This window comes from Felis catus, chromosome D1 (genome assembly GCF_018350175.1).
Source record: "Felis catus isolate Fca126 chromosome D1, F.catus_Fca126_mat1.0, whole genome shotgun sequence".
NCBI lineage: Eukaryota > Metazoa > Chordata > Mammalia > Carnivora > Felidae > Felis > Felis catus.
This window is the reverse complement of record NC_058377.1, coordinates 27,729,200-27,742,478: the sequence shown is the minus strand read 5'-3', so window position 1 is coordinate 27,742,478 and position 13,279 is coordinate 27,729,200. Positions and strand designations below refer to the sequence as shown.

At 40.1% G+C, this 13,279-nt stretch overlaps 1 long non-coding RNA gene across 2 annotated transcripts in view; it reads right to left on the bottom strand.

The window, feature by feature from the left end:
• Nucleotides 1-13,279, bottom strand: part of LOC109492332 — a 72,096-nt gene that overhangs the window by 19,758 nt on the left and 39,059 nt on the right. The gene's annotated exons all lie outside the window — the stretch shown is intronic.

Sequence of the window (13,279 nt, the reverse complement as noted above, 5' to 3'; positions counted from 1 at the left end):
TGAAGGAGAAGACTCCCTGTTTTATAAGCCAGGCCATCTGGGGACGCAGCCTTGGCAAGGAGGGGCATTGAATGGGGCTGTGAGCAGCTCCAGGCTCCCCAGCACATTTCTACAGCACTGCACCTGGAGGCTGTGGCATCTCAAAGACCAGCCTCAGGTGAACACCAGGGTGTGTATTGTCCTGCTGTGAGACATCTGGAAACAGACCATGGAGATTTCTCACTGGGCTAAGCCAGCAGGGCAGCTCACTCAGCACCTGACCCCGAGCAGACAGAAGGGGGAAACCAGAAAGAGGGGAAAAAAAACACTTGCCAAAGCACCAATGTGCTTTCTCAGCCCAGCCCTCCAGCTAGTTTCCTGAGAGAAGGGAGCACCATTCTCCTTTCTTTTCTCCCACTGAAGACACTGTCTTCAAAGACCCTAGCCTGCCACTGTGGACCCATGCCTCTAGGCCCCCACCTTCTTCAACACAGAAGAACAATAACTGTGCCTACTTGTCCACAACAGAGCATTAAGAAGATAAAACTAGCTGGCAGCTGGGGAAGTCCTCTGGAAGTAAAAGTGCAGCTGGTGTCCCATGCTGCTCTGACTCCAGCTCCTCTGGGGTCTGTTGGAGGAAGGGCCTGCACTCCAGTCCAGATGCACACAGCCGAGTGTGGACCAGCCCAGCAGCACTGATGGCAGAAGCTCAAGGCTTTAGTGGGTAGGTCAATGCCACCAGACACAGCCATGAGCAACACTGTCCTATAAGAAAAGGTTGTCTGCCTTTGTCCCAATGCCTGTGACTCCTTATCATCTAGGCTTCCAGGGCTTCTTTCAGCAACTGATGGGTCTCCCTATCCAGAATATACTCTCTTTGGAAAGTCCACCTGGAGAAAACATAATATTTGTTTAACCCTGAGCAAGTAGCCTCAGTAACAGTGGAAGTTCAGCTAAGTGACTCCTGGGTGGGTGATACTATTTGGGAGTGAAGTGTCTTCCTGCCTACCTTGAATAATCAGTTCCTAGGAAAGTTGCTAGGCTCCAAGTTCAACACTGGTAACTAGGCTGATCTCCCCCCACCCCTTGCTTTACCTTTATGCATCTGTGGTTTGTGTTCCCTTCCCACTAACCACAGATGTGTTATTGCCTCTAGGTGCTTTCAAAGCATAGATTTCAGAAAGGGCAAAAGTGAACACAAGGAAGGAGAGTGAGGAGGGGTGGAGGTGAGAGAGGGGAAGGAGGACAGCTGCTTTCTAATGATGCATTTGGGCAGCAGCAAGGAGACAGTTCAATGCTATTGTTTTTGTGCATATTAAACCACTAATCCACGTCCTATTTTGGCAACACAGGCTACCTCACATCTGTATGCCTTACCTACAATCTGTAAAGCTAATTTGTTAAACAGCTTTCTTCTCCCATGGGAATGAGGTCATTGGTCACAGAAGATTGATTAAGCTCTTGGAGAATCAACATTAATGAAAATCAACACTGCCTAATGAGTGTTTTTATGGCAGCCTCATAAAAAAGAATTTTAAAAGGAGAAACAAACAAAAACAGCAAGAAAGGCCAGAAGCCTTCTCTCCTGATGTCTCTCAATCCCTGTTATAAAGTTGGTATCAGGACAGCGGTAGAAATCCCCTATGCCAGACTTCCTCCCCTCCACTCAACTCTGATTCATTGCATCAGGTCTGGAAAGTTTGTGAATGTGTGTGTGTGTGTGTGTGTGTGTGTGTGTGCACTTTAGATCCAATAACTTCTGAGTGCATATTAGTTCCAAAGACATTTCCCTTTTTTCAGGCCAACTGTTGTATAGAGACAGAAATAGACTTCAGGTCAGAAAACATGCTGTTTGAATACCACTAGCACCATTTACTGTGTGACTTTGGGGAGGACATTTAATCTCTCCCACCCTGTTTGCACATCTCTAAAATGGGGATACTAGTTTTTCCCATATCTCCCCAGTAAAGTTATTACATTGAAAATCATATAAGCTAATGTGTGTAGAAATTTTTAAACCACAAAGCCCTATGTATATAGTATTCTTATTGTTTTAGGGCACTGTTGTGTTGTAGGTAATAGGCCAAAGATTGGAGCCATACAAACTGGGTTTGAATCCAGGCTCAGAGGCTGGCTCAGTAGCTCACCAGCTGCATGACCTCAGGCGAGCTACTCAACCTTCCTTAAGCCACACTTTCTTCATCCATAAAACAGAATAATTATAGCTTTGTACTTTGAGAGTTTGGGGGAGGATTAAATGGAATATGAATATAACGTGCTTAGGAGAGTACCTGGCACATGATAAACAGTTAAGAGGTATGAGTCAGTAAGATTAGAGTTCTTATTCTCTTTCATCCCTCAACCACCAAGAGCCTACCCACGGACCAAATGGGCAAGATCCCTGAATCCACACAGAAACCAAATGGAAACAGACAACTGGGCAACACTAATTCCCTTTGGAGCCCTGGGCTTGAGAGCAGAGGGGGAGGGGTGGCAGGAAATTTATGCAGGTGGGGAGAGAGGATATGAAAAAACTGTAAAAGAGAAACACATGAGAAGTTTCCAAATAAATGTAACTTGGGAAGATGTTAGTTTAAAGGAGCTAACTGTTGTCCATTGAAGTGCCAGAAGGAGAAAATGGGCTTTCATTGAAAAAGGAGAATTTTTGTGAAGATGTGAATACTCAAGAGGGAAAAAAGGAAGGAAGGAAGGAAGGAAGGAAGGAAGGAAGGAAGGAAGAAAAGAAGGAAGGAAAGAAGGAAGGAAGGAGGAAAGAACATCCTGAAGGAAATTTTTCCCCCGAGGATGCTTTTTGTTAAATAAATATATAAAGAAAATAAATCAGTAAAAAATCTGTTCTCTCCTATTTTTTCCATTTTGTTTTTCCAGTTCTCAACGTCTCTAATTTTACCTAAATGATAATTTTATGAGCAAATCAAGTTATACATAATACATTTTATGTTTCTTCTTAGCAAAATGATTTTAGATATGTAAATTGTACTACAAAAATAAATATTGCATGTTATTCTAATTTTTCACCAAATTTACATTCCACTCCCACCCCCCCTTCCCCAAATTCTCCAAGTGTCTATCTCTAATGGTTTTAACATTTCCAAGATCTCGACATTTATAAATTTAGCTACTTCTAAGGAAGAAGTGATTTCACGTGAGGTTAGGTGATATGGTCTGCTAATTGGAGAGGTTCTAAAACCTTTTTGGCAAATACCATTTATTTTATCTCTGGGCCAGTGATTGAAAAGGTAGATAGAATTATATAGAATGCAGTAGGATGGAGTCTCACGTGCCTCCACATTTCTGTGACAAGATTTTTGACACCTTCCCATTATACATTACATCTTCTTCAGGCTCAAAAGTATTTGAAATACCATGAAGCCCCAGTCTCCTTTCCCTGAGGACTACATTCCATAAATAGGTATGTAAGTTCTCCCCAGGCCTCAGAGGCAGAGTAGCAGAGCAGTTGCCCCTGTCTTAACCCTATTTCTAGAAGCTCTCTACATTCATGATGGCATTGAATCCCACAGGGATATCTAGTGAGGGTAGATATCCCAAGATTTGGGCACTGATCCTCCAGATTAAGTTCTAATTCATCTTCTAGACACCCTGGATATTAAAAACTGCTAGCTAAATTACATAAAGCTGTGTCATCCAATATGGTAGCCACTAGTCCTGTATGGCTATTTAACCTACAAAAGTTAAAATTTCAGTTTCTCAGTTGCACTGGCCACATTTCAAGTGCTACTTAGCCACATGCAGCTAGTAGCTTCCATGTCAGACAGCACAAAAATTAAAACATTTCTTTTTTTTATGTAATTTATTGTCAAACTGGTTTCCATACAATACCCAGTGCTCATCCCAACAGGTGCCCTCCTCAATGCCCATCACCCACTTTCCCCTCTCCCCCACCCCCCATCAACCCTCAGTTTGTTCTCAGTATTTAAGAGTCTCTTATGGTTTGCCTCCTTCCCTGTCTGTAACTTTTTCCTTTTTCCCCCTTCCCCTCCCGCCTGGCCTTTGTTGAGTTTATCAGGATCCACATATGAGTGAAAACATATGGTATCTCTCTTTCTCTGCCTGATTTATTTCACTTAGCATAACACTCTCCAGTTTCATCCACATTGCTACAAATGGTTAGATTTCATTCTTTCTCATTGCCAAGTAGTATTCCATTGTATATATAAACCACATCTTCTTTATCCATTCATCAGTTGGTGGACATTTAGGGCTCTTTCCATAATTTGGCTATTGTTGAAAGTGCTGCTATAAACATTGGGGTACAAGTGCCCCTATGCATCAGTACTCCTGCATTCCTTGGGTAAATTCCTACCAGTGATCTTGCTGGGTCATAGGGTAGATCTATTTTTAATTTTTTGAGGAACCATCACACTGTTTTCCATCATTGCAGAAAAAGCTATTGGATAGCACTGATATGGACAAAAATTGAGAAGACTGAGCAAGGTAGGCATTGAGTACCTGTCATGTACTAGGATCTCTGTGCAGCAGTGGTTCATTGAGTTATAATCTGTGTGGTAGATGATAACATCCTCAATTTCCATAAGAATTGGGGGCTCAAGAAGGTTAATTTCTCAGAGTTAGTGGCAGAACTGGTGAGTCCAGTACTGTCTAATCTTGAAACTCTTCTATAAGTCTTATAATGGGACCATAGTAAGATGAATGTGTAAAGTAAGTGTACATAGGTGCAACAATGATAGGTAATGAAGAACTGGGTCAAAAATTCAAATAACTAACTTTACCAGAAGAAGAAGACTCCCTCTCTGTCACCATGGACCTCCAAGAGGAGAAGCAAGAGCTGCCATCTCCACGGATATGTCAGTCTTATTTCATATGGGAGGAAGAACTGAGTAGCCATTAAGACCACACTGTCAGGTAGTGGGAGGAAAGTGCAATACGGGAATCATACAATATTTCTGGCTGAAAATTCATCATCAGAGGGATCCTCCAAGTACTGCATGGGCTCAAGTCTCTGTTACTGTAGCTAGAGAGAACCTCTTCATGTTAGGAAAATGAGAGTAGATCTGTCCAACATAGCCCAGGTTGCTGGTAGAGACACACGTGTGGGTCTGTGTTACTATGAAAACAGTTACACGACAAGGTGAATATGACCTGTTGACAGAGAGCTTCAGCAGCCAGAGCACCTGGAACAGCTGCTGGTGTCATTTAATAGTAAAAGATTCTTGGTGCCACTCTTCCAAGCAGCTATGGTTTGGGTCAATCTGAGAAGCCCATGAATAACATCAACAGCTGCTGAGTAGCATTAACTTGTACAAGCAGACCCCTGCAAAGGAGAGGTGCACTCATAGCTTCCCTCACACACCCATAGTGGCCATGGTGGAGCACCAAGCCTGCTTGGGTTAGGGATGAAGGCCATGAGCCAGGCAAAGGAGGCATATTGGGGGTTGGGGTCTGAAGTAGGAAGATCCTCCTGGATGAGGAGATCACATCTGTGGTATGCTTTACAAGGAGCACAGCCTATGGTTAGGGTCAGAGACATGGGCCTAGTTAAGTATGGTTGATGGTTTGTCTCCTCTACTACACTACAAATCTCCTAGGAGAAGATTTGAGTTAGTTATGCTTCCCAGCCTCACCCTCCTTCATGTAATGTGGAAGACAGTTGGTAAATGCCCTGCTTCTTAACAATCACCCAAACTAGGATTCCTCAAAGTGCACTTCATGGAAAACTAGTTCTGAAAGATGCTAATGGGTTGGGTTTTTTTTTTAAGGAAATAAAGAAAAAGAAAACTTTCCACAGTCAACTTAGTTTGGAAAGTATTGGATTAAACAAGGTTCAACAGGGCAATTTACTATAGGATTTCTCTGAGCCTTTTAAATGATAATGAGGGGAATATAGAAAGCACTTCCTAAGCTTAATTGACCATGGAATTCTTTTTCCAGTGAGCATCTTGTGGGACTATTGTTCTGTGGAAGCACTGACCACAGCCTCTAACTTCAGTTCACTATTCCAGTCTTTAGATCAAGTAAGTGTGCCACTTTAGGGACCATTGGCTAGTTAATGAATTGCATGACCGTATAAAACATCGTTGGAGGCACACCATCCCTGTATTCATTTTTCCATCTAGGCAACTGAACAGTGCCTCACTTGTGTTAATGTTGGTCCCAAGAGTACAGCGTTCGTCTTTTCTGTTTCCATTCCAATGACACAATGATGACCAGCCTGGAAATCAGATATGTTCATCACCACATCAATGTTGAATTTATCTATTAATTTATCTATTAAAATGATCTATTAATTTATTTATTAATATTTTTTAGCATCTCCTATGTGCAAATTATTGTTATGCAATCTGGGAAGATACAAATTTGTAAAAGATGTAAAGATTATTCCAGCTATCCAAGAATTTGCAACCTAATTGGGGAGATAATAAATATATATCCCCCCCCCCAGGGTATCTGTTCCCTGCTGCTGCTCACACCCCCACCTTCAGATGCTTTCTCTCTGGTCTCTTTACTCAATTATATTCCTCCAAATGCCTTCATTCTCACAATCTCAACTGGAGATAGCTCTGTGTTTTTGGGCCTGTGTACAGTATGTATTATTCATATGCTCACTTGTTTCTGAACAACTTATGAAAACCAACTAGAGATTAATTCATAAAAATAAGCTTTTTCCCCTCTCCCTTTACAGGACCAAATCTGTTTCTGTGCCACAATTGTATTGGCTGATTGGGTTTCTGCTCTCCCTCTGCCCCCATTCTGCAGGAAAACCATGTCTCTTTAGTATTGCTGCCACATATCCTTTCATGTGCCTGAAATATATACCATTATGTTCTGACTTTTGTTTTGTGCAGAATCACTTTCATGCTCTATCTTCTGCAAGGTCCCTCTGTCTTGGCAGCCAAAGACACTTCTGTTTGCAGCCAGGAGGTTTCCATTGTACTTTGCACATCGCAAGATTTTTGTTCTGCGAGGTGGCCTTTTGTAGTTGAGTTTGCTAATGTTCTAACTGAAAACAGACACAGCCATATTTCATCAGTCTCTTTCTGCTCTAAGGCATAGTTGTCAAGCCCACTGAAGGAACTGAAATCCTCCCTTCTCACAAGGCAGAGAGTTGGCTAAAATCACCAGCAAGAAGGATCCATGGGTTGTTCATCAAAAGGTGAAAGAAGCAGAGGTGTTTGATCATTGGAAATTTTAATCTTCTGAATTTCAGACATCTTAATCGTTTTTCTACATGGGAATATGCCTATTCTTTTCCCCAGAAAACACGCCTCAGCTTTTTTCTTCCAACCTCCTGCTCTGTAACTGCCATCATGGAGTTGCTTCCTCTGTGATACCCTGTAGAACTTGTGAGGCTAGATCTAGAGACAGTGAGATTCCTTCCCTGCCCAGCTCCCTATATTTCACTCTCAGTTATGACACAAACACAACTTCAACTTCACTGTGGTAAGATATTTGTCCCATTGTCCAGCACCTCATGCCCAACATATAATTGGATTTGGGACTCAAAAAAATACCTGTGGAATAAACAAACCCATTTATCTCCTGAAACTTAGCAGCCCAGGCTTTACCTGCTGCCTCCCATCCCATCTCCCAGGTACCATTCCTCTGCTGCTTCTTGCTGGCACAGTTTTCCAGGCAGCTGACAGGACAGTGAATGTGGCATAGAACTGTGGTCTGTGAGGTGGAAGGGAGGGCATGAAAAGGCATTGCCCTAGGGGGACACAGTGGTACTTTCACATGTAACATATCAATTCAGTTATGAAAACGCTGTCTTAGAAATTGTGACACAAAAATTATTTATGTCAATTTGCCTTTGCATCATGATCTCAAGCTGCTTCTCTCCTGAAGTGTGTGTGTGTGTGTGTGTGTGTGTGTGTATGAGAGACAGAGAGAGAAAGAGAGATGGAGACAGAGAGAGACAGGGAGACACAGAGAGACATTGCTCTAGTTCACTATCTCAAATGAACTCTCTCACTTTTATAATTTTATTTAGTATATACCCTTACATGAATGGTTGTCAATTTCTTCACCTCCTCTTCTATTTTTTAATTCATTATTCTATGTCCCCCACAAATATGTTCTAAAACATACTTTTATATCCCTATCAATACACATTGGAAACTTATTCTTTCCTTCTTTAAATATTTATCTCATTTCTTTTCTTTCTGTTTTTGCTTTTTGCTTTTTTTTGGTGGGTTTTTTGGTACTCTTGACTCTATCCACCCTTCTTGAACTAATTGCAGTTTATGACTTGTTATGGCAAATCCTATTGCTCTCAATATCTCTCTCTCTCTCTCTCTCTTCTGTATTTCTGTCTCTCTGTCTCTCTCTCTCTGTCTCTCTCTCTCTCTCTCACTCTCATTATATGTTTACAAATGAAGATGCTAACAAAATAAAGACAGCTTTTACTCTCCCTGAGTCTCCTTTCTAGGCCTTTCCTCATCTTCCTTATCCCTCCCCCACCTGACACACAGGTAACAAAGCCAATAAATAAATAAATAAATAAATAAATAAATGGCTACATATCTCTGGCTGTCCACAGCAGTATTACTTACTACTATAAAAAAATGGAACCATAGAATGCTTCCACTAGAGGAGCAAGTTGTGATTTGTGGGGCCTCAGGATATGTGGTAACTTTGGAAGCAGCTTCTCAGTTTCGGAGTAGTAGTCATCACAACAAGCCAGATATGTTAGGGGAAGACAGGACACTTAATTCTAATTCTTTCTGGCTTCAGCTTCTGCCATTCATGCCCTGCCTAAGACCCTTGTGGGGTGACTCAGATCAGTGCTCATTAGAAGTACTCCATTCCCTTAACTTTAGCCATGATCCTGTCTGAATCAGGACTAAACTGACTATTTACAAAATTCATAAAAAGATCTCCAAAATTTTCACTAACATTATTCCAGATCCCATGTTCCACACCCCTTTAGAAATGCATTCCATTTCTATATGTCTTCCTAACAAGTTATTTTGCTGTCATATTTTTTTGTGATGTCTGTCACCTTGGTATCTAAGCACTCTGGCAAATTCATGAGGCTAAAAACAAACACTTATGTGGGAAGGGGGAAGAAAGCTCTTCTCTTCTGCTCTCTCATCTCCATAGGGACAGAGCAGCACAAAGAGGCTATGATTCTCCAAGGTCATTCTGCAAAGACAGCATAACAGAGCCAAGAAAAGACTGCAGAATCCTAACTTCTAGTCCCTGACTTCCATTATTTGAAGATACTCTGTCTAGAATTGGTATTTCTACAGAAAATACCAAAAGAGAGATTTTTGTAGCTGCTGGCTGAAGCCAGGAAGGAATCTTCACAAAAATCAGACATGCCTTCTTCTCTTCCAAACTATCCTTCTCCTTTCTCTCACTGCTAAGTATTCACTCTTTCAATTTTAATACTTAATGGCACTAACCAAAATGTTCAGAGGTTTCATTTATTTGTCAAATCATTCAATTATTTTTAATTAAGGGCCTTTCACAGTCAAAAAAAAATTAGAGATGGGCAAGACTACCTATCTTCAAGTATTTGTAATTTAGCAAGAGAGATAAGAGATACATGCAAAAAATGCTTACCAAGAACACACTATTTACTATTCTAGACTCTGAAGAGAGAGAAATGGATAAAACCTACAAGGATTCCATTCTCATGGGCCTTACCGTTATAGTGGCAAAAATAGACAATAAAGAAATAAGCAGATAAGAGAATAAAATATATTAAATTAAAATATAACACAAGATGAAATGTGATATAACAAATAGAGAAATAGATGAAGTGCCCAACATAACTTGTTCTCATGGGATTTAAGTAGCTGAACTGGAAGTATGCTCTGGTTTCAGAATTGGATTTGTAATACCCCAGACCTCTGAATGTAATATTTTCTTCTCCAGTAAGTAAATATTGTTACAGTTGTTGCCTCTGTTAATCCATGTGGAGCAAATGATTCAGCACCCATAATTGGCTAGTGAACAAAAACTTTAGAAGAACTTGGAGGCAACTGAAATATAAATGGTTCAATTCTAGCAAAGAATTTTTTTAAAGAATTACCTATTGTAATCCACTGGCCACCTAATGGACAGCCATCCAAAAGAGAATGGAGTTATACCTCAATTCTGGTGATTTAAGCAGATTTCTTGTAGTTGCTAGAGAGCAAATTAACAATCCTAACCCCTTTGTCTTTAAAAGTAAATGCGATTTTAAAGCTTAAAAAAATAATAATAAAGTATATAGGTATACATTAGGTGTCAAGTTCTTCCCCAACATTCATTATTTCATTAGTCTACATTTATCTGTCCCTTGGAGTACAATAAGTTGGGCAACAGTAAGACCTTAGCTCTTCAAACAAATTACTTCAAAGAAACATATTATGCAACTTCATTGTATACTCTCTGCTGACCTATAAGTTGTCATTCAAAATAGTCACTATTCCTCATCCTCATTCCATAGAGAAGTCCAGGAAGATAATGCTTATTATCAACATTCAGAGGAGGTATTATTGTGGATGAATTTCAAGCAGTGGAAAAGGTAGGTAAATTCTGTGACTGGCTGGTATTATACATTTGATTAAAGAAGAAAGAAAGAAGGAAGGAAAGAATGAGAGAAATGCAGGGCAGGAGAAAAAGAAGACTATATAAAGTACACAACTGTAAAACTGAATAAAATGTACAAGGAAATTCCTCGTAGGCATTGGACAGCAAAAAGCACAGAACAATAATTCTAGAGAGAAGGAAAACATTCAAGGTGAGCTTAACATTTGCATATGCTTCCTGACCAAGAACTCCTCTTGAACAAAGGCAGAGGGAAGTAGAACTCAAGCAGAACACATCAGTCTCTCTGAGATCTGAAAATAGAAATCAGTGTTCAGGACTGCTGAAGCTCCATAAATTTTCAGGATAGGATAAAAGAGAGAAGGGAGCTACATGGAAGGTGACCTCAAAAGTGGTAAGAGTCCACAGAGCCTAACATAGAACGGATGCTCCAGGACTTAGAGGTGAATGGATATACTAGATGTCCACACAATTATAGGATATAGAGTAGATATATATTTTTTGACAGAGTAGATATCTAACTGAGAACCTTAGACATCCAGTTGATACCTCAGAAAGTCCATCCTTTAGAAATAAGAACCATATCCTAAAGTGAGAACCACATCTTAGTGCTAAAGACAAAACTGCACTGGATCTACCCTAATAAAGAATAAAAACAGGGGTGCCTGGCTGGCTCAGTCAGTTAAGTGTCTGACTTCGGCTCAAGTCATGATCTCATGGTTCATGAGTTCAAGCCCCATGTCAGGCTCTGTGCTTACAGCTCAGAGCCTGGAGCCTGCTTCAGATTCTGTGTCTCCCTCTCTCTTTGCCCCTCCTGCGCTTGCACTCTGTCTCTATCTCTTTCTTAAAAATGAATAAACATTAAAAAAACAATAACAACAATCCCAACAGATTTAGATGGATCCCCAATAATTTTACTGCTTACCAGAATGAAATCAATCTTTCTTTTAGAAAGGACAACATACTCCAGACTTATGATGTGTCACCACTAGACCCAATATACAATAAGAAATAACTAGATATGTAAAGAAGCAAGAAAATATGACCTATAATCAAGAAAAAAGTCAATGAAGCAGACTCTAAGATGACACAGATGTTGGAATTAGTAGACAAGAACTTTAAACAGCTATTATAAATATGTTCAAAGATAATATAAATATAACCAAGTAAACAGATGGAAATTCAAGAAGAGATTAAAAAAAAAAGGACTCAATAGACATCCTAACACTGAAATTGCAGTATCTGAAATGAAATGTACTGAATAGGCTTAAAACAAATTCGAGATTTCAGAAAAAAAAAAAGGATCATGGAGCTTAGACAGATCCTTATTATCCAAACTGAAGAGAGAAAAAGAGGGTTTTTTTTAATAAACATAACAGAGATTCCTTGTTCTGTGAAACAATCACAAGTGTTATTACATACATATGTTTCATTTCCAGAAGAAGACAAAATGGGGAATAAAACATTTAAAGAAATAACCAAAAAGTTTCCAAATAAACCAAAACTTCTGACCTTCAAATCCAAGGTCAGAAAAAAAAAACTAGGCACATTATATTTACATTGCTGAAACCCAATACAAATAAAGAATCTTTTATGTTTGTTTGTTTGTTTGTTTTAGAGAGGGAGAGTGAGGTAGAGGGGCAGAAAGGGAGAGTGATTCTCAAGCAGGCTTTATAGTCAGTGCAGAGCCTGCCACAGGCTTGATTCCGTGACCCTGGGATCATGACCTTAGCCAAAATCAAGAGTTGGACGCTCAACCAACTGAGCCACCCAGGCACCCTGAAATAATCTTTTACGGGCACCTGGGTGGCTCAGTGGGTTGAGTGACAGACTCTTGATTTCCACTCAGGTCATGATCCCAGGGTCATGGGATTGAGCCCTGGGTCAGGCTCCATGCTAAGTGTGGAGCCTGCATAAGATTCTCTCTTTCTCTCCCTCTGCTTCTCTTTCTCTCTCCCACTCTTTCTCTCTCTGACAAATTTAAAAAGAAAGAAACAAGAACCTTTTAAAATTCGAATGGAACAATGTATCAGACACAGTAGAACAATGATACCAATGATAGCTTATTTCCCAACAGAAACACTGAAAGCCAGAAAACAGAACAAATTCTATAATGTGCTGAATAAAATGAAAACAGAAAACAAAAACAAAACCTGACAATTACATAAAATTTTATGTATAGCAAGAATAATCTTTAAAATAAAAATTAAGGGGCTCCTGGGTGGCTCAGTCGGTTAAGCGTCCGACTTCAGGTCAGGTCATGATCTCACGGTCCGTGAGTTCAAGCCCCGCATCGGGCTCTGTGCTGACCTCTCAGAGCCTGGAGCCTGTTTTGGATTCTGTGTCTCCCTCTCTCTCTCTGACCCTCCCCCGTTCATGCTCTGTCTCTCTCTGTCTCAAAAATAAATAAATGTTAAAAAAAAATTTTAATAAGAATTAAAACAAAGTAAATATATCTTTAAGTAAGAAGAAATAGAAAGAATTCATGTTCAGAAGACCTTCACTGTAAGCACTACAAGATATTCTAAAAAGAATTCTTCAGGTTACAGAATGGAATTCTAATATGCAAGAAGGAATGAAGAGTACGAGAAGAGATAAATATCTAGATAAATATAAATATTAGATTCTTTTTTTTTCAACATTTATTTATTTTTGGGACAGAGAGAGACAGAGCATGAACAGGGGAGGGGCAGAGAGAGAGGGAGACACAGAATCGGAAACAGGCTCCAGGCTCTGAGCCATCAGCCCAGAGCCCGACGCG